This window comes from Mobula hypostoma, chromosome 1 (genome assembly GCF_963921235.1).
Source record: "Mobula hypostoma chromosome 1, sMobHyp1.1, whole genome shotgun sequence".
In the NCBI taxonomy this organism is placed as follows: domain Eukaryota; kingdom Metazoa; phylum Chordata; class Chondrichthyes; order Myliobatiformes; family Myliobatidae; genus Mobula; species Mobula hypostoma.
In genome coordinates this window covers 154,646,162-154,673,041 of record NC_086097.1, presented here as the reverse complement: position 1 = coordinate 154,673,041, position 26,880 = coordinate 154,646,162, and the positions used below count along the sequence as shown (strand labels likewise).

The window sequence follows — 26,880 nt, the reverse complement described above, 5'->3', positions numbered from 1 at the left end:
ATGAGAGAATAAAGCTGAGAATTTGAACAATTAACACATTTTTGGAGATATTTTATGCCCGTTATTAGTTCAACTATTTTTGATAAGAGTTCTCATTAGTAGATGCTATGAAATATATTTTACCGGACTTATTTCACCAAAGAAAATAAACGCCAGGTTTGTAAATGCTTAATTTCAGATCTCACTGTCAGCAGGTTTCTGCTTATCCATACCACAGTCAGTAATCATCTGTATCTCACCATATAGCCAACATTATCACGAAATGTTAGCAGGTCTAAAAAATGGAAAATAGGGTAAGGTAACTTGATGCACACAAGATCTTTGAAACTGTAAAAACAGAATTATATAATCTTAGATCAGATAAAATATTTCACTTTTATTGCCTCTTTGTATCAGTAGTTTACACAACTAGTATAATAAATAAATTCAAATGTTATCATCACAGAGCATTCCAGCTCGTGGCCTGACACAGTGTAGATGGTGTAAGATAGATAGCCACACCATAAACATGGCCACTTTAGATGAAGACTGGCTCATTGATATATGATCTGTCTCACCTTGATTAATTGCTGCTTTTTTTTGGTAAAACTATTATCAAAAGCTGGGGTGCACATGGAGGTATCAAGGCCAAGCATTATTTGTCCTGCTGCCCTGTGTCTTGAGTTTCCAGAATAAGTCACTGATTATAAGTTAGAACTAAGGGATGTGACCTGAAGATTCAGGGAAATTTAGGATGGAGATGAGGAGAAGCTGCTTTCCCAGAGCATAGTTCTTCTGGGTAATTCTCAGCCCATGGAAGCAATAGAGGCTGCCTCATTAAATACATTTAAGGCACAGTTAAGTACATATTTGTACAGCAGGGGAATCAAGGGTCATGGAGAAAAGGCTGATAGGTAATCCTGAGTTCACTGCCAGATCACTGAATGGCAGAGCAGGATCAATTCGCCAAGTGGACTCCCCCTGCTCCAATTTCTTAGACCAAACATCGCTTATCTGTCACTGACCTGGCGAGAATAACTCCAAGATCTGATCCCTTTAGCACAGTCTAAAAAGGGCAAATTAACACTAAAAATTCAATCTCTGGTAAGTATTCTGTCCATTGTACCGGGATAATAATAGTGTACTTTTTTCATCTCAGTCTGTACTCATGGAACAACTGCAAAACACTAACCATGGAATGGCAATTGCTGTACTTACAGGAGGGCCATGTTGTCCTTGAGGTCCTCTTTGTCCTGGTGTTCCTGGGTTACCCTTAGGAATAAAAACCTTCATTAAATTATCATGACAAACTTTATAAGAATATTATAAGTGATCAATGAGTATCAATGTCATGTGTATGAAGAATCCAATCACTTAATTCAAAATTGGAATCACATATAAGCCAGAGGCTCCTGAGACAGCAGGAAGAATTGTCTCAACTGTTACCAGATTCTTGAAGTGAAACCAAAAGCTTGTGGAATTTAAGTCAATGAACTCTGTGTTGCTAGTTCCATATCATAAATGTAGACTCACAGAGTAATGCAACGTGGAAACAGGCCCTTTGGCCCAACTCATCCATCCAAGATGTCTAGTTCCACTTGTCTGCATTTGTCCAATAAACCTTTTCCTTTCATCTACTTGTAAAATCAGGAAAGAGCTTTGGTATCTTCTGAAATTAAACACAGATTTATACCAGCATCAAGCAAGCAACCACACCCAATGTGTCTTTTGCATGAAAAGATTTTTTTCAAATGAGGCAATTAAATCATTTGCTTTCCTTGAACACTTGAAGAGAATACATGCACTGATAAAGCAAACAAGAACTTGGTTTATCTTTAGTCACTTTGTGAATAACTTCAGAAACAGACAACATTTCAAACCAAAACAATGATGGTTTGTGTGCTTCATACATTATTTCATTGCTCCTTGCTAAATCTGGAAAGCCCCAAACAATTGAAGAAGAACTAATTCTACCAGCAGTAAAGGACGTTCTGAGTATGGTGTTGCACAAGGAACCAGACTAAATAACTAAAAGAGATTCTTCTCAGTGACAACTCTGTTCAAAGGAAAATAAATGAAATGTCTGAGAAGATGGAAGATACATTATGCAACAAGTTTAGGACAACAGAATTTACTCTGCAGTCAGATGAGTCAGCTTTGCCAGGCAATGAATCTTTGCTTCTTGGTCATGTTCGCTTCAGGAAAGATAAAAGCATGGTTCAAAAGTTGTTATTCGCAAGGGAACTAGAAACAGATACAAAGTGAGAGTCAATATTTCAGCTTTTTGTGCAATTTTTCAGAGAAGAACATTCTGCTCACCAACATTCTTGCATGTGTAACAGATGGGGCTCTGGGTGCCAGATGACAGGATGCCACTGAAGGGTTATAATTTTCTTGAAAAAAACTGTACCTAACATATTTACCATTCACTGTGTAATTCACAGACAACATCTTGTCACAAAAAACCTGTGATTGGCTGCACAAGTCATTAAGTACTGTTATCACAGCAGTAAATATAATCAAGTGTCATGTTCTCAATTCTTGACTATTTCAAGAGCTTTGTATTAAGAATGATGAACAGTTTGATGCTTGCTTTTGCAAACAGAAGTCAGCTGGTTCTCAAAAGGAAACAGTCTGAGACACTTTTATATGCTTCTTGAAACTATAATAAAATTGTTTGAAGACTCGACTACTTTATTCAGTAATCAGCTTAAGAATATTAGCTTGACATTGCTTATATGTCATAATTATTTGTGAAGTTTAATGAACTCAATTTTCAAATGCAAGGGAATGATTTGAAGCTTATCAAAGTCAAATCAGTTGTTTCTACAGTTCTGTCCAAGTTAACCCTATTTAAGTGCAACATTGGCTATCAGGACCTTTTCCAATTTCTGAGTTGGAAGAGAAAGAAAAAATACTAGATGATGATCTTTAAGTATACTGTGCCCACCTGGACAAGCTGGACAAAGTCTCGGTCAAAGAGATTTCAGGATCTTCTCTTGATCCAAATTCCAGAACACTTGCAGAGAGGAATTAACAGGAAGGATGGGGGAAGACTGATCTCGCTACAAAATGACTTTGAGCTGAAGCCAAGGTTCAAAAAATCATATCAAGACTTTTGGTTGTAGAAAGAAATCTTTGAATGCTATCTGTACTGTCTTAACGGACAGCAAAGGATGTTTAAAAAAATCTAGGAATTTCCCTGTTTAGACTATAAAAAACAATAGGATTTTTTTTAAGATAAATGATTTATAAAATATTAAATGGCTTTAAAAATAGTAAAATAGTAAAAAATATTAAATATTTGAAATACCTGAAAGACTTTAATAAGCTAAAATAAATTAAAAATTCCAGAAGTACATGACTTGTCTTGGTCTCTTACAGGAGTTTTCCTCTCATGAATGAATGGGGAACACTGGCGCAGGTGTTCAGCATTCGTGTTGGGGACTTCCACAACATTGGAGTGTGGTCAGCAGAACTGTTGCCAACACTTGCTTACAGATTTGACTATCAATGCTCATAAGGAAATCCCTCAGTTGCTGAGAATTATGCAAAGAAGTATTAGCAAAAGTGCAGAGAAATACTGTAATTTCTCCCACAAAATCAAAGGCATTCCCTTTCTTTTTCTATCATTTTTTTTACTGATTGGAAGACACCTCATAAAAGCTTATTTGCAGGAGCTAAGTGGCAATAAAGTAAAACTTTTTGAGTTGTGGAAAATGTTGCCTGAACACAAATGAGAAAAACGTATTTGAACATCAATGTCACAAAGGCTACACAAGTGTCTAGATGGAAATCATTTGTTACTTACAGGCTGCCCTGGGATTCCAGGAGGACCCATCAGTCCCATCTCACCAATATCACCCTGAAATTAGGCAACAGTAACTTTAAAGACATTAAAGATAACACAAAAATACAAAGAAACAATAGCAATGGTAGCAGCAGTAGTTCTCCAAAGCCCTCAAGCCTGCCCTGCCATTCAATGTGATCAAGGCTGATCAATGCCAGTCTCAACTCTACTTCTTTGTCAGTTCCTCATAATCCTCAATTCCTCAATCTTTCAAATAACATCCGCCCTGTCAAACCCCCTTAGGGTCTTAAATGCCTGAATAAGGTCACCCTTCATTGTTAGAAACTCTGAGGAATAAAGGCAGAAACTGTCAAGCCTCTCTAAAGAGAGCAACTTTTCATTCCATAAATTAGCCTGGAGAATCTCCTTTGATTTGCCTCCAATGCTACTACATTGTTTGTTTTCAGGGGACCAAACAGGAACACAGTATTCCAGGGATGGCTTTACCAAAACCCCGTGCAACTGTACCAAAACTTCCCTCTTCTTAAATTTCAACCCTTTTGCAATAAAGGCCAAAACCCCTGGTGACAAGAACTTCTACTTTACTCAGTACTATTTGAAATTAGCCCATATTTTATCTTGTGTATTTTCAGTGTCCTCCACTGTGAAGACTGTTGCAAAAAATTGATTCAATATTTCTTCTAGTTCTTTGTTTCCTGTTATTAACTCACCAGTCCGTTTGGCTTCCCAAAATACAACACTTTGCACTACTTCAGTTAAATTCAATCAGCAATCACCTTCTCCACTTTCCCAGTTCATCTAAATCTTGTTTAAACCTTAGATAACCTTCTACACTATCCACTATACTACAAATCCCTTTCAAATTTGTGGTTGTGTTTGTATATATCATCATACAAAAGTCTTAGGCACCCTAATTTTTGTTATACGGTTTCAGATGCTGTGGCCTCCACAGATAGCTGATCGCACCATCATTGAGGCAGGATTACCTGGAAAGACAGAAGCAAACAAGATAGCCAAAGTCTGCAGAAGAACTGTGATGATTATTCAAGATGCTTGGAACAATCTACCAACTGATTTTCTTATAAAACTGCATAATAATGTATCTAAGAGAATGGATGCAGTCTTAAATGCAAAGGGTAGTGACACCAAATATTGATTAGATATAGATTTTTACTGTTTACTGCTGTACATAACAATATTTGTTGATACTTAGAAACTTTTCATTTAATTATTTCTGAAAGCATCGTTACCTTAAAGAATTATTTCACATGCTTAAGACTTTTACACAGTACTGTACTATTATATATGAACACACACGTAAATTTATTAGGCCCCTATCTGTGCAAGCCATGGTGCCAATTTAAACTGCATATCTGCCTCATTTGCCTGCAAGTGATCTATAATGCACTATTCCTTGTCTGGTCATGTGACTGTCTGAAGCTTTTTAAACATTGCTATTGTACCTGCTTCAACCCCCTCTCCTGACAGTGCTTTCCAGGCAGCTAGCAATCTCTGTAAAAAAAAGAGCTTGCTTTATTATTCTCCCTTAAACTTTCCCCTCCTCACCTCACCTTAAAACTATGCCCTCTCGTAATTGACATTTCCACCTTGGGAAAATGACTCCAACTATCTTCCCTATTTACGCCTCTCATAATATTATTTACTTCAATCAGGTTGGCCCTTAGCCCCTGACATTCCAGAGAGGACAATCCAACTTTGGTCAAACTCTCCTTATAGGTAAAATTCTCCAATCCAAGCATCTCAGAATAAGAATCAGGTTTATTATCACCAGCATGTGATGTGAAATTTGTTAACTTAGCAGCAGCAGTTCAATGCAACACATAATCTAGCAGAGAGAGAAAAAAATTAATAAATAAACAAGTAAATCAATTACGTATATTGAATGGATTTTAAAGAAGTGAAAAAACAGAATACTGTATATTTTTTAAAAAGTGAGGTGGTGTCCAAAAATTCGATGTCCATTTAGGAACATTGTAAATCTAATCAGCCTGTCAGAATGCTCTCCACAATACACCTATAGAAGTTTTTGAGTGTATCTCTTCTAGTGAACCCTTTCTGCACCTCCTCCAAAGCCTCCTCATCTTTTCTGTAATGTGCTGTCCAGATCTGCACACAGTTCTCCAAATGTGGCCGAACCGAAGTTTTATGAACCTGCCACTTGACTTCCCAACTTTAATATTCAATGCCCTGACCAATGACAGATGTGTATCATGCACCTTCTTTACCCCCCTGTTTAATTGCATTGCCACTTTCAGGGAACTATGGATCACTCTATACATTAATACATCCAAGGCTTTTGCCATTTACTCTATATGTTCCTCTTCGGATTGATCTCCCAAAGTGCAACACAACACATTTTTCCAGATTAAATTATACCAGTCACATTTCCAAATGACCTATATCCTGTTCTATCTTTTGACAACCTTCCTCATTATCCACAACTTTTCGTATCATCTGCAAACTTAAAATCAACCCACCAATATTTTTGGTATAAAATAGGTGGTATATTTTAAATAAATATATAAAAATAACCAAATCAAATGTTCCAGCCCTGATCCCTGAAGAACACTGGTGATCACAGGTCACCGGTCAGAATAACACCCCTCCACCGTTACCCTCTTTCTTTCATTTTTGAATTCAATCTACCAATTCTTCAAAAATTTCATATGCCTTAATCCTCTGGCTCCCAGCTTACCATAAGGAGCTGTGCCAAATCCTTTGCTAAAATCCATGCAGACAATATTCACTGCCATTCTCTCAAACGTCTTTATCATCTCCTCAAAAACCTCAGTCAATTTTGTATGACGTGACCTCCCGTGCACAAAACCATGCTGGCGATATCTGAAAAGTCAAAGGCTTTCTAGATGTGAGTAAATAATTTCTTTGCCAATAATTTCCCTCTCACTGAAGTAAAGCTCCCTGGCCTATAATTTCCTGGTTTGTCTCTACTGCACTTCTTAAACCAAGGAACAACATTGGCTATTCTCCTGTCCTCACAACCCTCACCTGTGGCTAACAAGAGTATAAAGATCCGTTTAAGCCCCAGTAATTTCCCTTCTTGGATCTCTCAACAATCTAAATAGATCCTGCCAGGCCCTGGTGAATGATCTACTCTCATTTTCTTTAAGAGGCTCAACGGCTCCTCTTTCTTGTCATCAACATTCACTTAACATAATTTCATCATACACCTTTCTGATCTCACCATCCCCAATGTCCATCTGATGCAACATACTAATTTAGTATCTTACCCACTTCCTCTCTCTGCAGGCCCTCTTAATTGTTTTATTTTTAATTCTTTTTCTTCTTCTTCACATTCCCTTTTCTGATTTCAGCTTCCTAAACATTACACATGCTTCCTTTTCCTTCTTGACTGAATTTAAAACACTCCCGTCACCCGACGTTCCAGTATGCACCTGACCGTGCCAGCCTCCAGGGTTTAGATGCTCCAGTTCTCCACAGTATGTACAGCTGGCACGGTCCCTCTAAAGATTCTGGCCTGCTCTGCTAATTTGGCAGCCATGCTTTGGCACTAAGATTAGGACATTTAAAGAGCACCTGGACATAGGTTTGGAGCTCAGTCGTCAGCTCAACTTTGGTTCAGTCCAGGATTGCATTGAGGATTTCTGTCTCGTTTGGATTCTCATCTAGCCTGGTCAGGTTCTTGTCTAGCATCTAGTCAAGAACCCCATTCTTGTCTCAGTCTCAAAATTGTCTCTCGATTCTCATCTCATATATTCCAGCATTTGGCTCCTTTCCATCTTGGCCTCGGCCTCTCGTCACATTAACCTCGCCATCCTTGCCTTTCTTCCTCACAGGGACAGTAAAGAACCTGGCATCGATTCCTGCTGCTCATCAAGGTGCAAGGTTCAAAGTACTTTTATTATCAAAGTATGTTTGCAGTTTTCGCCTTCACTCAATACACACTTCCCAGCTGAATAGCAACCCTCCATGGCCATCTCCCACCAAGACAATTTTATACCCGGTCTTGGCCTGGATCACATGTATACTCACTTTCTGAATGTTAGGGCACAATATACATCGTTTCATGCTTTTTCTAACAATTCTACATCTTAGCCTCATATGCCCACATGAAACAACATTTACATTGGGCCTCCCAGTGCCAATATTAAGTGTCAAAACTCTTCGCTATCTCTTGTCAGAAATGGTTGTTTGCACCAGTTTTGTACCAGATGTTCCTGGAATATTCTGGACACATTGCCAGATTCAGAACTTTTGTTTTTGATTTCTCAAAAATCTGAAAGGTTTGTTATTTTGTTGTTCCTTACTCCGGGGCTGTAAATATTTTTGGGAAGTTATATTAGAACAACCTTTATGTTATTTCTCACAGTGAAAAAGTTAACCAATTACCTTTTCCCCAGTGGGTCCTTTTTATCCTGGTGATCCATGTAAACCCTTAGAAAAAACATACTAGATGTTACCAACTATCCCCCCTGATAAACTAATGTAATCAAAGTTCAAAAGTTAGAAGTAATTTTATTATAGATGTATGTATATGTCACCATATGCTATCTTGAAATTCATTTTGTTGCAGGCATATAAAGGAGAAAAATACCATAGGATTTTATGAAAAACTATACATTAACAAAGACTGATAAACAACCAATATGCAAAAGAAAGACAAACTATGTAAATACAAATAATACTGAGAATGCGTTACAACGTCCTTGAAAATGAGTCTGTAGATTGTAGAATCAGTTCAGAGTATTAGTGAATGAAGTTATCTACATCGGTTCAGGAGCCTAATGGTTATAGGGTGATAACTATCAGTGTTATCCTGCAACTAATAATCTGGCAATGAACAATTATACTGCACCATTCATTGCTGAACTTCAAGTCCTGCGATTTGTGAAGTCACTATTAACGCTTATGTTTTGCAGGAAATTTGGAAGGAAAAAGTTGCTCTTAAAATTCAAACAACATTTTCAGTATTTTTAACTGCCTGTAACTTAGAAATGGTCACATCCCTTCAATTACTTATCATAATTATGCAGTTTTCTAAAATTTCAGTGATCAACATATATTTAATCATCTCCCTCAAATATATTGTAAACATGTTTCAGAGAATTAATTGGTTCATAGGTGCAGCTATTGGTTCTAGGGAAACCAGAGACTTATACAGGAAATTGTTTTTGTGGCGTAAATAAAATTTTTAGATTTTGCCCCAGGGATTTTTTTTATATTGCAGCTGAAAATACTTACAGGTAAACCACGAACTCCAGCTTCCCCCATTCAGCCTGGTATTCCAGCTTCACTCTACGTAGAAAACATAAAATCATAAGGATTTGTGCGAACATTTAATGTCTTGTATCCCAGCAGGATTGATCAGTTTTAAATTTGTTGATGGTATTGGTGGATCATTTCCACTGTGATTCCCAACACAAATCAGGAGTCGACCTCACTCCCCACTACATTTCCTGTGTTTAAATTGCTTTTAAACTGGTACAGACAATTGGAAAATATATTTTAGCACTGGAATGAGTAGAACAGCTGCTCCAATATTCTCTGATGTTCTACCGGAGGTGAGGGAAAAGAGAAGACAACAGTTTACAGAAGTTGAAAGGGCAAAGTGAGGCAATCTGGATTGAGGTGTAAATTCCTCCATCATTTTTTCTACAACAGTGGGAACAGCCAATGAATTTTGGCTTTTCCAAGTGATGTTCGTGCCCAAGGAGAAAGGAAAACACTGGAGGCAAGTTCCCCTTTGATCCATGGAGGAAAATCCAAATGAGTGTAATGACTCTTCACTGTATTGCATTTTTGGTTCACAGAAGTCAATACAACTCAGCCTGTGGAGGTGTCAGTCAAGAGTGTTGTTCATAGTTAGAGCTGCAAATAAAAGACAAATTTATCACTCCTAATTACTTACCTTTTCAGAGAAATTCAGTCAATTTTTTGATAGCATTTGTCGCCTCCTGGTAAGCCTCAGGCTCACTCAGCTCGCTTTCGTCTCGGAGGAGCAGCCTTTGGCCCCAGCAAACTGAGTAATCAAGTTGGTGTAGACGCTGTGTGATGTACCCCACCAGGCCAAATAACAGACAGAGCACCATATGCAATTAAATAACTGCACTTTATAAGTATTTCTTGGTGATAGGTTAGTAGAAACAAATACGATAAAGGCACTAAGCCAGTAACTCTATCAGTTCTGTGCACAAATAATTTATTGGAGGTCTTACAGAGCCGGGTCTCCCTTTCCTCCAGTCGATGTCCTCCGTACTCCGCCAACTCTCGAATGGGACCACCCTTGGCGGTCGACCAAACGCTTCACATGAGTCTGTCCTCGTCGAAAACCCTGGGCCTCGGACTTCTGCTCGGGGTCCATTCCGTCACCCAGCTTACGGCATCGCGTCTCCTCTCTCTGTCGCGACTTCTGCCCAAAGCCCGCGAAAACAATAGCTTACAGACACACAAGAAAGAATAACATCTATCCCAATTGGTTAGCAAATGAATACAATTCTCATTATCAGTAATTATAACCCAAACAAGCTGCTACCGTTAACCACTGTTTCAGCAGTTAACAGTACAGGGAAGCCATTTTATTAGCCTTAGCAGTAACACAAAAGAAACCCCTAAACATTTCTAACAATTCCCTTGCTTTAATCACCTAACAAACTGTTACAGATTTTCTCATTCTATCAAACTCACCGTTCATTGCAACATATTAACTCACTTCTTAGACTATAAGACATAAGAGCAGAATTAGGCCATTTGGCCCATCGAGTCCACTCTGCCATTCAATCATGGCTGATCCTTTTCTCCCCCCTCCTCAACCCCATTTCCAGGCCTTCTCCCCGTACCCTTTGATGCAATGACCAATCAAGAACCTATCGTCTCTGCCTCATATACACTCAACAATCTTGTCATACACTTATTGGTCAAAATCCATTACCTATTGGATAAATTGGTAAAGGTGCTGAGGAAGAGGATTTCTTGGAGTGTATGCAGGATGGTTTTTTGAACCAACATGTCGAGGAACCAACTAGAGAGCAGGCTATTCTGGACTGGGTTTTGAGCAATGAGGAAGGGTTAATTAGCGATCTTGTCGTGAGAGGCCCCTTGGGTAAGAGTGACCATAATATGGTGGAATTCTTCATTAAGATGGAGAGTGACATAATTAATTCAGAAACAAAGGTTCTGAACTTAAAGAGGGGTAACTTTGAAGGTATGAGACGTGAATTAGCTAAGATAGACTGGCAAATGACACTTAAAGAATTGACGGTGGATATGCAATGGCAAGCATTTAAAGGTTGCATGGATGAACTACAACAATTGTTCATCCCAGTTTGGCAAAAGAATAAATCAAGGAAGGTAGTGCATCCGTGGCTGACAAGAGAAATTAGGGATAGTATCAATTCCAAAGAAGAAGCATACAAATTAGCCAGAGAAAGTGGCTCACCTGAGGACTGGGAGAAATTCAGATTTCAGCAGAGGAGGACAAAGGGCTTAATTAGGAAGGGGAAAAAAGATTATGAGAGAAAACTGGCAGGGAACATAAAAACGGACTGTAAAAGCTTTTATAGATATGTAAAAAGGAAAAGACTGGTAAAGACAAATGTAGGTCCCCTACAGACAGAAACAGGTGAATTGATTATGGGGAGCAAGGACATGGCAGACCAATTGAATAATTACTTTGGTTCTGTCTTCACTAAGGAGGACATAAATAATCTTCCAGAAATAGTAGGGGACAGAGGGTCCAGTGAGATGGAGGAACTGAGTGAAATATAGGTTAGTAGGGAAGTGGTGTTAGGTAAATTGAAGGGATTGAAGGCAGATAAATCCCCAGGGCCAGATGGTCTGCATCCTAGAGTACTTAAGGAAGTAGCCCAAGAAATAGTGGATGCATTAGTGATAATTTTTCAAAACTCGTTAGATTCTGGACTAGTTCCTGAGGATTGGAGGGTGGCTAATGTAACCCCACTTTTTAAAAAAGGAGGGAGAGAGAAACCGGGGAATTATAGACCAGTTAGCCTAACGTCAGTGGTGGGGAAACTGCTGGAGTCAGTTATTAAGGATGTGATAACAGCACATTTGGAAAGCGGTGAAATGATCGGACAAAGTCAGCATGGATTTGTGAAAGGAAAATCATGTCTGACGAATCTCATAGAATTTTTTGAGGATGTAACTAGTAGAGTGGATAGGGGAGAACCAGTGGATGTGGTATATTTGGATTTTCAAAAGGCTTTTGACAAGGTCCCACACAGGAGATTAGTGTGCAAACTTAAAGCACACGGTATTGGGGGTAAGGTATTGGTGTGGGTGGAGAATTGGTTAGCAGACAGGAAGCAAAGAGTGGAAATAAACGGGACCTTTTCAGAATGGCAGGCGGTGACTAGTGGGGTACCGCAAGGCTCAGTGCTGGGACCCCAGTTGTTTACAATATGTATTAATGACTTGGATGAGGGAATTAAATTCAGCATCTCCAAGTTTGCAGATGACACGAAGCTGGGTGGCAGTGTTAGCTGTGAGGAGGATGCTAAGAGGATGCAGGGTGACTTGGATAGGTTGGGTGAGTGGGCAAATTCATGGCAGATGCAATTTAATGTGGATAAATGTGAAGTTATCCACTTTGGTGGCAAAAATAGGAAAACAGATTATTATCTGAATGGTGGCTGATTAGGAAAAGGGGAGGTGCAACGAGACCTGGGTGTCATTCTACACCAGTCATTGAAAGTGGGCATGCAGGTACAGCAGGCGGTGAAAAAGGCGAATGGTATGCTGGCATTTATAGCGAGAAGATTCGAGTACAGGAGCAGGGAGGTACTACTGCAGTTGTACAAGGCCTTGGTGAGACCACACCTGGAGTATTGTGTGCAGTTTTGGTCCCCTAATCTGAGGAAAGGCATCCTTGTCATAGAGGGAGTACAAAGAAGGTTCACCAGATTGATTCCTGGGATGGCAGGACTTTCATATGAAGAAAGACTGGATGAACTGGGCTTGTACTCGTTGGAATTTAGAAGATTGAGGGGGGATCTGATTGAAACGTATAAAATCCTAAAGGGATTGGACAGGCTAGATGCAGGAAGATTGTTCCCGATGTTGGGGAAGTCCAGAACGAGGGGCCACAGTTTGAGGATAGAGGGGAAGCCTTTTAGGACCGAGATTAGGAAAAACTTCTTCACACAGAGAGTGGTGAATCTGTGGAATTCTCTGCCACAGGAAACAATTGAGGCCAGTTCATTGGCTGTGTTTAAGAGGGAGTTAGATATGGCCCTTGTGCCTACGGGGGTCAGGGGGTATGGAGGGAAGGCTGGGGCGGGGTTCTGAGTTGGATGATCAGCCATGATCATAATAAATGGCGGTGCAGGCTCGAAGGGCCGAATGGCCTACTCCTGCACCTATTTTCTATGTTTCTATGTTTCTATTCATAGCACTCCTTTTCCGACTCCACTGAACTCTACTTGTCCCTCACTTCAAATTCTACGTACAGCTTAAATTTAGTCTTATTTTTATCTCTTTCTATCCAGCATCATCTGATCTTCTCAACATATCTGTCACACCACATGTGCACCACATCTCTCCTTATCATTTCAACAGTCATGATCTTACCAGCAACATCTCTGGCTGTAAGAATAAACAGGACACAATGAGACAGAAAATCAATGCCTTGAGAAATGTTCCTAGCTTCTTTCCCTAATAATGTCCTGGAGATCAAAGACCCAAGCAGAGTGAACACACTTATCTATCCTTGATCTTTTTTTCCTCCATCTTCTCAGGTCTTCAGGTCACCAGCATCCTGTATCACATGATATTTTGGAGGAAGACAGTCGCCAAGGAGGAATTACCAAGTACTAGCACACTATAGAAATCAGTTAAATATGTGTTTGATGGCATCAAATGACCAGCAATTAGCGGCGGGTGTTGATGGGTGGGTCTGAGCATATCAAAATCTCTGCAATGACTCAGTCATGAAAAGAACATTGATGGGATCATAAAATGAGTAGAGGGAGCCATTGGAAGGCCAGCAAAGAATCTTAATATCACCTTTTTGACATTACGGAAGAGGCTGCCTCAATCCTCTACAAACATATTCTGTTTCCCTTCCAATAATAAAATATAATTTGCTGCAGCAGGGCAAAGACTGGCACATTCCCATGATGGCATCCTTAATTGTATTTCTGAAAGTATGAGCTGATTTCTTCTTTGCTTTCCAGGAAGGTGATGTGCATCTCTCCTATACCACTGAGGTTGAAGAGTTATGCTATTTACATTGAAGTCAATGTCAAGTCATCTATAAAAAGTGAAAGGAGGACCGGAAAGAAAGATTGGAGTTAAGAAAGAGTGAGGTGTGTGAAAAGTGGAAAAATAATTTGTATATCTTTAATATCTGTAACAACAAACAGAACCAGCAGAAATAAGATTTATTGCCTATAATGATAATTTTCAGAGTCGGTGAGACTATTTGGTCATTGTTAAAAGGAACTTGCATTAAAATGAACACCTGTTGACGTTAGTTCATATCGATCACATGAAAACAATCTTGAGCCATTCTTCGCACTCAGTGATGAGCCATGATGTTTTCTGAAAGCCAGGGACAGAAAAGTGTATCCTGCATTTAGAGCATCTGATCTGACTTGTCAATGAGCACAAACCAGAAGTTTCAAGGTTACTTTCATTGCAAATAAAGGACCAATCTAACATACTGGCAATTTATTGGGGCACATACAGTAGCTTCAATTCTTGTTACCTTTATGCCTTTAGCTCCAGGAGTCCCATCTCGACCAACAGGCCCAGGAGCACCCTAAAATGGAAAAGATAATGTCAATTGTGAGACCATTGCTTATTTTTTTCCTTTCAAAATGTTCACTTTGCAACATTTTGCCTTCTCAAATTGCTGACACATTCCCAGGACATAGTGTCTTTCTCTACACAAGACAGTCAACAAGTAATTTGTTAAGCAAATGCATTTACAAGGAGATGGTATTGTTTTCTATATGTTTCCAAGAGTCAAATAAACATCTCCATTGTAGGGCAAAATCTTCTGGATGCTTCTCCCTAAACATTGTTACGGTGTGTGTGTGTAAAGAGCAGTTAACCAGATCTGACATTCTTTGAAATGTTAGGTGAAAGAACAAGCATCCAAAATAACTGTTGTTACAATGGGCCATCATCCTGAAATGTTAAGTTTCTTTCTGATTCATCTGATGTTGCTTGATCTGCTGAATATTTTCCACACTTTCTACTTCTATTTTATTCTCTGTGCATTTTGGCATAAAGTTATTCAGATATTTACTTTGATAGAGTATTCTTTCAGACTTGTCCTTATGTCTGTTCCCCCAATCTGGCTCTTCTCTGTCATGAACCCTTGGGATCTGGTGTATGGCTCGTGTTGAGTCACTGCTATGTTCTGCCATAGCAGATCTCAGTAACAGTTCTTTGGTATATATGTGGTGGCAATGTTTATTTTTGCTGTTTCCAGGATCCTGCCACCATCTTTATCAGCCCATCCACTTGATTGCAGTGTAACCAACTATACATGTAGCATCTTTCAACCTTAATGTGACAAAATCCAAGCCCAAACTCACTTGATTCTTTGGGTTCACCTCTTCTGCTACTTCTTAGAACATCTCTCAATCTCACAATCTGTGCTCTTGCCCATCGACAGCATGTACCTAGTTGATTTGTGACAGTACATGATACATTAATTTTAATAACCACGCTTGGAGACTAATGGCTTGCTTTAGTAGATATTATGTGTTGCTCCCAAGTCAAGTTAAAATGTCACTGTTTTCCCTTGTACCAACATTTAGAATACATTACTACTTCAGGTAATTATATATTATAGCTACTTCAACACGATGTACCTCTTTTGGGACAAGGTACTCTGAATCTAACACTCCTCCGCCCAGCTTATCTGAATCATGGATTTCAAAAAGCACTTCATTATGTTGTAATGATGTTACAGAACATCATTTTGTTTTGTAGAATCACGTTTGTAGAAAATACTTTCCAGTCCATAGCACAAAGACCTTTTCCCATATACAGAGCATTTCTTCACCAACATCTATGCCACTTTGGTTGTGCTCCCTCTTCATTCTTTTGTGTTTCAACACATGGACTTCCTTCTGTTAGCCATTTTGTTTATTCCACGATACAGAGCAGAACAGACACTCCCAGCCCAACGAGCTGCACTGCCCAGCAACACACTAGCAACACAGGACAATTTGCCATAACCTGGCATGTCTTTGCATGTTCATAATCACTTTTTGAAAATTAACTCAATTTCAGAATAGCTGTTTCTTCAGGCTGGGGCCCTGCATTTTACAACTTATCTGTGACAAATGAATCCTTGGTGACAAGATGGCACTAGTGTATATCAGCGACTCTCTGTGGGCTGCAGGAAATTGTACCAGTTTTCCGCTTAAATATACTACTTTCACACTGCAATCCGCAGCATGTAAGTTTCTTCTTAACAGGCTATGAAACTACATCAGTGATCTTCCAATCTCACGTTCGATGGTTAAACGTGGACAATGCCACGGCCAGGGCTGAAAATGCGGCAGGAGAGGCGGGATTCAAACCAGGCTGAAGCACAGCGTAATTGAGGCCTCCTCTTCTGAGCATATTGTTGGCGAATGTACAGTCACTTGAAAATAAGAATGACAACCTCAGGGCAAGGCTGCTGTATCAGAGGCAGATGAGGCTGATCTCAATTGTTAGTTGCACTCGGACTTGGTTAACGGTGAATATACCGGATGCAGCTAGGTGACCAGAAGGTTTTACGATTGTCAGAATAGATCAAACTGCAAATTCTGATAAGGAAAAAGGTGGTGGAGTACATTTTTTAGTCAATTCTCACTGGTGCACAGACATTGGGGTTATGTCGACGTCTTGTTCCTCTGAAGTAGAATGACTAACGATTAGATGTAGACCATTCTATTTGCCTCGAGAGTTCTCATCCAAGATCCTGACCGCAGTTTACATACCACCAGCAGTCGGTTATAAGCAAGCACTCATGAAACTGCACAATGTTGTCTGTAAACAAGAAATGGCCCAACCAGGTCACGTGATGTCGTGCCATTGATCGGGCGCTTCCCTGAGTAACTCCTACAAAAACTTCTTTACAACCGGTTTATAAGTTTCTCATATAACTTTAATAAAAGCAATGGTTAAAAGGAAAAATCGTGGAAATCCTACCGGTGTTATCGCTGCCGACCTTGCACTCCCGGGAACATCTGGAGTTGAGGGACACGGGAGCAATGGTGGTGAGGCCTGCTCGTCGGATGGTTCCTCTGAGCCTGCGGAGAGTCCGGGGATGGCAGCGGCTTGGGTGTTGGCCTCGCGGCTGCGATTCACAACTTGGCCAATGCAGTCCGGACTTTAACCGGCAGGATGGACAAATTCGAGAGACATTTAGACCTTATCATGCAAGAATCTAAGGAAATGAAGCAGACTTTGGAATCTTTAAATTTGCGAACCCAGGATTTAGAAAATAATATGAAGGATGTTGTGAATAGATTACAAAGCCTGGAAAAAGAAAAAGATTCCTGAAGAACTGAGAAAGTAAAAATAATGGATAAACTGGACTCCTTTGAAAACTATAGCAGAAGAAATAATATCAAAATAGTGGGTTTAAAAGAGGGATTGGAAGGATGAGACGCAGTAACTTTCTTTCAAGAATGGATCCCCGAAGTTCTGGGGAAAAAGCATTTTGACAAAGAATTAATAATAGAAAGAGCCCAGAGGACTTTAATCCCCCGGCCACCTCCAGAGCAAAGGCCGCACTCTATACTTATATGCTTTTTGAAGTATCAAGATAAACAAAAAGTATTACGAGCTGCAACAGTAGAGGCCAGAGAGAGAAATAGCCTACTAGAGTTTGAAGGGGGAAAGATATTCTTCTTTTCAGATATTAGTGTGGCCTTGTTAAGAAAAAGGAAAGACTTTGACTTAACAAGGGTGTTCTTAAAGAATAAAGGTCTTCAATATTCTTTATTATATCCAGCAAAGCAGAGAATTACTCTGTCGGATGGAGGGAGGAGAAAAATAAAATATCTTTAACATTTTGTTTTTTTAAATTATTATTATTGATATACTGTTTAGCTTGGTTAATAGTTTGACTCTTATTATACATATTGATATATAGATGATTATTTTAATATATTTTTGTTGTCAATTTTCAATAATAATTAATAAAAATGTTAAAATGTAGATTAATTTTAACAACTATAATCTTGAATTTATGACTATGGATGAAGACTATTATGATTTAAAATATTGATTATTGATGGTCTTTTTGAATTATACTACTTAGGAACTACAGTATATAGTTCATCTAATTTTGTTACAACTGGTATGAATAGTTTTGATTATGTAGTTATCTTTTGATATGTTTGACTTTTGGTATGCTGGATAATATAATATTATATTATAATATTATAATATTTAGGTTATGTTTAGTAAGTTTCTTTGAATTCTATTCTTTATTCAGATATATTGCTATATTAATGATATTTACTTTCAATATTATAGATTAAGTTAGATATTTAGTAATAATGGGTGTGGAATATAAATTTTTTTACAGATGTTTAATTAAGGAGTTATTGGGGGAGTGGACAATTTTTTCATCTTTTTTTAAAAAGAAGATTAATTATGTTATATGTTAAAGAATGTCCATCTTTAGTGCGATGTTTATCGGACCCCACAGTAAGAGGGGTTAAGGCGCTGTGGTCTTGGAGCGCCAGTTGGGAGGGTTTTTCTCCCTTTCTTTTTCTTTTTTAAAAATTTTTTTCTTTTATTTTCTTTCCTCCTTCGTTTCCTTTCTATTTTCTATACTCTATTGAGAATGGCACCAAATATCTCAGAGTCACTCAAGGAAGTGGGATTAATTTATACTTTTTTTTGTGGACAGGATTTATCAATCAATAAAATCTGATAACTATGAATTAAATTTTTAAGTCTTAATGTTAATGGGATAAATGGACCAACAAAATAGGAAAAAGGTCCTAGCATATCTTTAAAAAAAAATCATTGTTGATATTACCTTTCTTCAAGAAACTCATCTTACAGTGACAGAACATAACAAATTAAAGAGAGGATAAGTTGATCAAGTAATAGTGTCCTGCTTTAATTCTAAAGCCAGAGGAGTGGCAGTATTGATGGGGAAGAATTTGCCAGTGAGGGTGGAGGGTACTATCATAGATCCGGCCAGGAGATTTGTTATGGTCAATTGACAAATATATTCAGAATCCTGGACATTTTTGAATTTATATGCCCCAATTATGACGACGAGCAATTTATCCAATATATTTTTTTGGAAGTTGTTCAACGATATGAAAATATCTTAATTGGAGGGGATTTCAATTTTTGTCTGGATCCAATTTTAGATAGATCAGTTAAAAAAGTTGTGAAGGTCAGGGCAGCAAAAACCACCCTGGCCTTCATGAAGGACTTGAATATAATAGATGCTTGGAGATGGCAGCATCCCAGGGAAAGAGACTACTCTTTCTATTCAAAACAATATGATTCCTACTCTAGAATTGACTTATTTCTAATATCAGCTAAATTAGAAAGTAAGATCATTCAAACAGAACATGCTGCTGGACTACTATCGGACCATTCACCTTTAATTTTATCAATTGAAATGCCCGATAAACTAAAAACATTATATAGATGGCATTTTAATCCTTTGCTGTTGAAAAGACCAGAGTTTGTAGTTTTATTAGAGCTCAAGTAGAATTGTCCTGTGAGATGAACTCACCCTCTACTGCCAATAATTTCTTATTATGGGACACATTAAAAGCATACTTAAGAGACAGATAATTGGATATGTTAAGGGTATAAAAAATAAATATGTAACAGAATTAAATGAATTGGAGAAAGAAATAACACAATTAGAAAAAGATTGTCGGAATTTAACAACAGAGGAAATTTATAAAAAATTAATAAATAAAAAATTAGAGTATAACACAAAACAAACCTATAGAATAGAAAAATGATACTAAAATCAAAACAACAATATTATGAATTAGGAGAGAGAATCCATAAAGTACTATCTTGGCAATTGAGGGTGGAAGAAACCTCCAGAACAATAAATGCGATTCAAACAGGGGAAGGTAAGATTTCATACAAGCCAAAAGAAATAAATGATACTTTTAAGCAGTTCTATTCAGAATTATATAAATCAGAATCAGTGGGTGACTAACTTAAAATTGATGATTCCTTGTCTAATTTACAACTTCCCAAATTGAGTCAACAAGATCAGGAAGAATTGAATGCCCCTTTTCTAGGGATGAAATTGAAAGAGCCCTAGGCTTATTGCAGGTTAATAAATCGTTGGGAGATGATGGTTTTCCCCCTGAATTTTATAGAGAATTTAAGGATCAATTAATGCCCCTTTTTATGAGGGTTGTGACTCAGGCTGAGGAGACCCATACTCTACTGGAATCCTTTTCAACAGCAATTATTACGTTAATTTTTAAGAAGGATAAGGATCCGCTAAAACCAGCATCTTATATACTTCTCTCACTTTTAAATGTGGACTATAAAATTATAGCAAAGGCATTGGCTAATAGATTAGCTCTCTATATGCCAAAATTGATTAAATCTGATCAAACAGGATTTATTAAAAATAGACAATTATCTGATAATATTGGCAGACTATTGACTATATTACATTTAGCTAGGATGAAGGTGGACCCGACTGTAGCAGTAGTTTTAGGTGCTGAAAAGGCCTTTGATAGACTTGAATGGGATTTTTTATTTAAAACAATGGGAAAATTTGGTCTAGGCCGAATATTCATAAATTGGATAAGAGCACTTTACCATCAGTCTAAGGCCAAAATAATTACGAACGGGCAGATTTCACCAGTTTTCTCTCTACATAGATCTAGTAAACAAGGTTGCCCACTCTCTCCAGCTCTATTTGTTCTGGCAATAGAGCCATTGGCTGAGGCTGTTAGATGGGATCCAGACATAAAGGGGTTTAAGGTGGCCCAGGAAGAATATAAAATAAATTTATTTGCTGATGACATTTTAATATATTTGGCTGACCTGGCCAGCTCTTTGGTAAGACATAGGGCCTTGCTGGACAATTATGGTATAGTCTCGGGATATAAAATAAATTGGAATAAAAGTGAAATTTTACCTTTAGGTAGAGGAGACTATGCCCAATATCAATATGGTACTCAGTTTAGATGGGTTAAATTCAACATGAAATATCTGAGGATTAAGTTTAATCGTAATTTAGATGACCTTTATAAACTTAATTATCTCCCCTTGCTGCGGAATGTCGAGGAGGACCTACGTAGGTGGATAAACCTTCCCATCACACTGATGGGCAGGGTAAACTGTATAAAAATGAAGATAATGCCAAGACTTCAGTAATTTTTTCGGTCTTTACCTATCCCATTATTGAATAATTTTTTAAAGATCTTCAATGGACATATTCGTCTATTTTTATGGTCGGGTAAAATATCTAGAATCTCCATGGAAAAATTGACCTGGGACTATAAATTGGGAGGGTTAAAATTACCAGATTTAAAAAAATATTATTTAGCTGCACAAGCACGTTTTATTGCTTTTTTTTGATGAGACAACTGTTCCTTCTTGGGTTACAATTGGCTTACATATGGTAGGAGAAGAGATGGCAGAAGAATTTATATATAAATGGGACTTCAAATTTAATTAAAAAGAAAACAAACAATCCTCTACTGAGACATGTAATTTATATCTGGGAAAAAAATTAAACAATTTATGGGTCTAAAAAAAGAAATATCCTCAAAGACGCCTCTATCTCAGAATAGATTAATACCCATGACTCTGGGTAATAAATTTCTAGTCACCTGGTATCAACATGGTATCAGGTGCATTGAAGATTGTTATAATCAGCAGAAACAATTTATGTCTTTTGAGGGACTTAAAAATAAATATAATTTATCTAATAACCCATTCTTCTGCTATCTCCAATTACGATCTTTTTTGAGGGACTGATTGGGTCCATCACTGGCCCTACCAAGTTGCTTAGACATGGAGATTCAAATTCGAAAGGGGAATACAACTAAATTTATTTCTAATATGTATTCTTTATTCCAGGACCAATGCCCAAAGCTTGGTATATACAGATCGAGGGAGAGATGGGAGTCGGACTTGGGCATTGTAATTGATCATCAATGTTGGTCACATCTATGTTTGGATAGTGTTACCACTCTTATCAACTCTAGATACGGAATGATACATTTTAATTTTTTACGTCAGTTGTATCTCACACCTGAAAAATACATAAAAATAAACCAGAAATTTCTTACAAGTGTTTCAGGTGTGGCATAGATGTTGGTACCTTTTTGCATTCCACCTGGCTATGCACGAAACTGAGATCTTTTTGGATAGATCTGGAGGAGGTACTGGGAAAGATTCTGGCGATGGATTTCCCTCTAGACCCAGAATTATTTCTTCTGGGGAACTTAGCAATTTTGAAAGTTAACCTTCCCAGGAATAAATCCAAATTTATTAAAATTGCGTTGTCAGCGGCCAGGAAATGCATAGTGGTAACATGGAAATCCGATTCCCTTGTACATATTGATCGTTGGAATAAAGAAATGCAAAGTTGTATACCCCTTGAGAGGATTACTTATACCCTTAGGAATGGATACACTGTGTTTATTGAGGTTTGGCAACCGTATTTCGATTACTTAAATGCCCAGATGGTTTAATTTATTTATTTTAATTTTTAAAAATTAATATATCCCTTATTATAAGCTAGTTTCTTTAATTTGTATTTTAAACTGACTCCGAGAGCTGGATGCCTACTCTTCTTTTTTTCTTTTTTTTTCTCTTTTCTTTTTTCTTCTCTCCTTTCTTTCCTCTGTCTTTTATGTTTTTTTTTTCTCCCTCCTTTTTCCTAAATGCGGGGAGATGGTGTTGGGATAGGTGTTTTATTTTCTCTCTGACTTATTAATATATTTGAATTATTTTTTTTCAATATGTATTAATTGTTGTATTAATTGAATCCTTATATTTCTTCTTTAAAAAATTAAATAAAATTTAAAAAAGAAAGAAACGGCCCATCCCGATGCATTTCAAATTATACTCAGCAACTTTAACCAGCCCTGTTTGAAGAAAATCCTGCCCAATTATCACCAGCACAGAATCTATTGCTCCAATGTTCCTAACACACTAGACCACTGCTACACTACAATAAGAAGTGCCTATCATTCCTTCCCAAGACTGTATTTTGGTAAGTCAGATCATTTGGCTGTACTCCTGCTACCTGCATATAGAGAGAGCCTAAACAGCAAAGCTCCAGAGGTCAAGTTAACTAAGGGTGGCCTTAGGAGGTGGAGGAATGGTAACAGGATCGCCTTGAGTCAATAGACTGGGCCGTGCTCAAGAACTCATCTGAGGACCTGAATGACTACACCAGGGTCATTACAGACTTCATTAAAACAACTGTGGATGAGTGTGTCCCCCACAAAATCATTCAGGGATTTCTCCAGTCAGAAGCCCTGGATGAACAATGAAATCCAGAATCTGCTGAGATCCAGATCAGAAGCATTCAAGTCTGGAGATCAAGAATGCCCCAAGAGGTGCAGGTATGATCTCCGGAAAGCCATCTCTTGGGCAAAATATAGATTCTGGACTAGACTGGAACCAATGAGGGACGATCGACAGCTGTCTCAGGGTTTGAATGCCATAAACATCTACAAAGTTAAATCTTGCAACATAGAAACAGCAGAGCTTCGCTTCCAGATGAGCTCAATGCCTTCTATGCTCACGTTGACCACCTGAACAGGGAGAAACCATTGCACACACCCATGTCTCCTGATGATCCCTTGGTATCAGTATCTGAAGATGACGTGTGGACTGCCTTCATGAGAGTGAACTCCAGGAGAGCACCCAGTACCTGGCCAAGTTCTGAAGACCTGTGCTAACCAACTGGCCGGTGTATTGATAGATATCTTCATCCTCTTGCTCCTGAAGGAAGTGGTACCAAGCTGCACAAGCATACCAGTGCCCAAGAAGAGCATGGTAACCTGTCTAAACGCCTATTGCCCAGTGGCATTTACATCCACAGTGATGAAGTGTTTTTGAGAAGCTGGTGTTGAAGCATAGCTGTTCCTGTCTGAATGGTGACTTGGATCCACTCCAATTAGCCCCCCCCCAAAGCAACAGGCCTACAACAGATGCTATCTCATTGGCTCTTCACACAACTCTGGAACATCTGGCCAGCAAAGATATGCATACATCAGGATGCTCTTTATTGATTACAGCTCGGCATTTAACACTATCATCCCCTCAAAACAACTCAGTAAACTCCTAGACCTGCGCCTCAATATCCCATTGTGCAATTCGATCCTGGATTTCCTCAGTTGTATACCCCAGTCAATTTGGTTTGGCAGAAATATCTCCTCCACAACCTCCATCAGCACAGGAGGACTGCAGGGATGTGTGCTTAACCCCCTACACTACAGACTTTACACCTCTGACTGTGTGGCTAAGTATAGCTCCAACACCATATACAAGTTTGCTGATGACACCACTGTTGTGGGCTGTATCAAAAGGGGTGATGAATTAGTATATAGAAGGGAGATTGAAAACTTGGCTGAGTGGTGTAATAACAACCTCTTACTTAATGTCAATACGACCAGGGAACGGATTGTAGACCTCAGCAGAGAGAAACCAGAGGTCCATGAGCTAGTAATCATCACAGAATCAGAGGTGGAGTGGGACAGTAACTTTAAACTCCTGGGTGTTACTATCTCAGAGGACCTATCCTGGACACATTGCGAATAAAGCACACAACACCTCTACTTCCTCAGAAGGTTTGGCATGTCATCAAAAACCTTGGCAAACTCTGTCGGTGTGTGGTGGAAAATATGCTGACTGGCTGCATCACAGCCTGCTATGGGAGCACCAATGCCTTTGAGCGAAAATTCCTACAAAAGGTAGTGGATTTGGCCTATTACATCATGGGAAAACTCACCCAACCATTGAGCACATCTACTTGAAACATTGCTGTAGAAAAGCCGCATCCATCATCAAAGATCCTCACCATCCAGGCCATCCTCTTTTCTTGCTGCTGCCATCAGGTAGAAGGTATAGGTGCCTTAGGACTCGCAAAACCAGTTTCAGGAATTTTTACTACTCTTCAACTATCCGGTTCTTCAACAAAAGGAGATAACTACATTCATTTAAGAGCTCTATTACATTGTTTTTTATGTTATAATTTATATTTGGATTTGCACAGTTTGTTTACAGTTTATAGTTCCTGATGTTTAAAGTTTACAGTTATGTATTCTATAGATAGATTTGCTAAGTATGGCCGCAGAAAAAGAATATCAGTGTTGTACCTAGTGACATGTATGTACACTGATAATAAATTTTACTTTGTACTTTGAATCCTACAAAGTTGCAAAGCTTGAAATGGTCTTTTATCAGTTTGGACTCTTGTTAAGTATCAGAAGTTTGTTCGTGTTCTTGAAAGCAAGAATAAAAATAGTGAAGATCCACAGTTTCATTCATAGGTGAATTGAAATGAGCTAACGGCATATCAAAAAACATTTCTAGAGTAAAATTTGAAAGGCTTTATGCTACAGTTCATTTCTCTGCCTTAGGTTAATGAGATAATAAGACATAACAGCAACTTTATTTTCATCTGTTCTGGTTTATCTTGCATAATCAGCTCAATATGGTGTGTAAACTCTTTACCCCACTTCCTCCAACCCTCTACTGTTTCCATTCTTTGGACTGGAAATTCTGTGGTTTGAGCATTTTTATTTGTTCCATGGTGTAACATCTTGCTTGAATCAAACAGCTCACAGCACATGCAGAAGTTTGATTTTTAGACAAAATATTCAAATTTCTTTGGTTTAATTAACCAGCATTGATGGTACCATATGTCAGTATCACTTGCAAAATCACTGGAAGGTAGCCAATCAGTTAAATTAATCAAGAACTTTGTTAAACAAATGCATGTATGGGGAGAGAGAGAGAAAGCATTTCTTGCTTTCTTCCAGAGGCAAGCGGGCAGGTTCTGGTTTAGTTATAACTCGTTTGAGGATGAACCAATCATTTGAGAGGTATACTACTATGATGTTCCTATTGGTAATGATAGCATGGAGATTAGAGACATGACAATGTGTGAAAGTTGAATCAATAAAACACCACAAAACAACAGTAAATTCATTAATGTTAATCTCCATCTATTCTGGTTTGCCCTAATCTTCCTTTTTGTTCCTTATTGGATTTCTAAAAAAAATCAAATTCTAAACACAAGGAATTCTATGGATGTTGGAAATCCAAAGCAACATACACAAAATGCTGGAGGAACTCAGCAGGTCAGGCAGCATTCATGGAAATGAACAAGAGTCAATGTTTCTGGTGGAGGCCCTTCTTCAGGACTGGAAAGGAAGGGGGGAGATGCCAGAATAAAAAAGATGGGGGGGGAGAGGAGGAGAGGGATAGCTGGAAGGTGACAAATGAAGCCAGGTGGGAGGAAAGATAAAGGGCTGGAGATGAAGAAATCTGAAAGGATAGTACAGTAGAACATAGGAGGAAGGGAAGGAGGAGGGGCAGTAAAGGTAGATAACGGGATATGTGATATCAAATGCCACTACCACAGCCATTTGAGTCATTAAAAATTAATAAAGAACACGACCTCACCATATAACACACACTCAGAAAACAATTTTGTATAGTTATTTCAGTGCTTCTGTCTTGTACACATTTCAAACACTAGCCTCTCTTTGGTAGCTTGCCCTTGAAATAAATTACAACTCTCAATGCTAGCATTTTCTGCCATAGCATGATCTATTCAAACCAGATGGCATAAGCCTGATTTTTGTATGTAAATAGCATGGAGATACAGGCAATTTCCATCCCTACTGCCACTTACAACAGTGACCAAAGTAAGGTACATGAAAGTAGTCTGAAAATTTGCCTTTGGGTGCTTAATGTGCCCATCAGTCCTCTACTTTCACTTTAAGTGCCTCATACAGCCCTTTATTTAGTTGGCTAAAACATCCATCTGGGCACATTTGCCTCTTTAAAGCAGCTACTGCTCTTTAAGGTTCTGCATGTCACCATGTTTCCATTGTCTGAAATGGCAGGCTGTGTGT

The 26,880-nt window shown here is 38.4% G+C and overlaps 1 pseudogene; it reads right to left on the bottom strand.

Moving 5' to 3' along the window:
- Nucleotides 1-26,880, bottom strand: part of LOC134346864 (collagen alpha-1(IX) chain-like) — a 134,555-nt pseudogene that overhangs the window by 27,736 nt on the left and 79,939 nt on the right.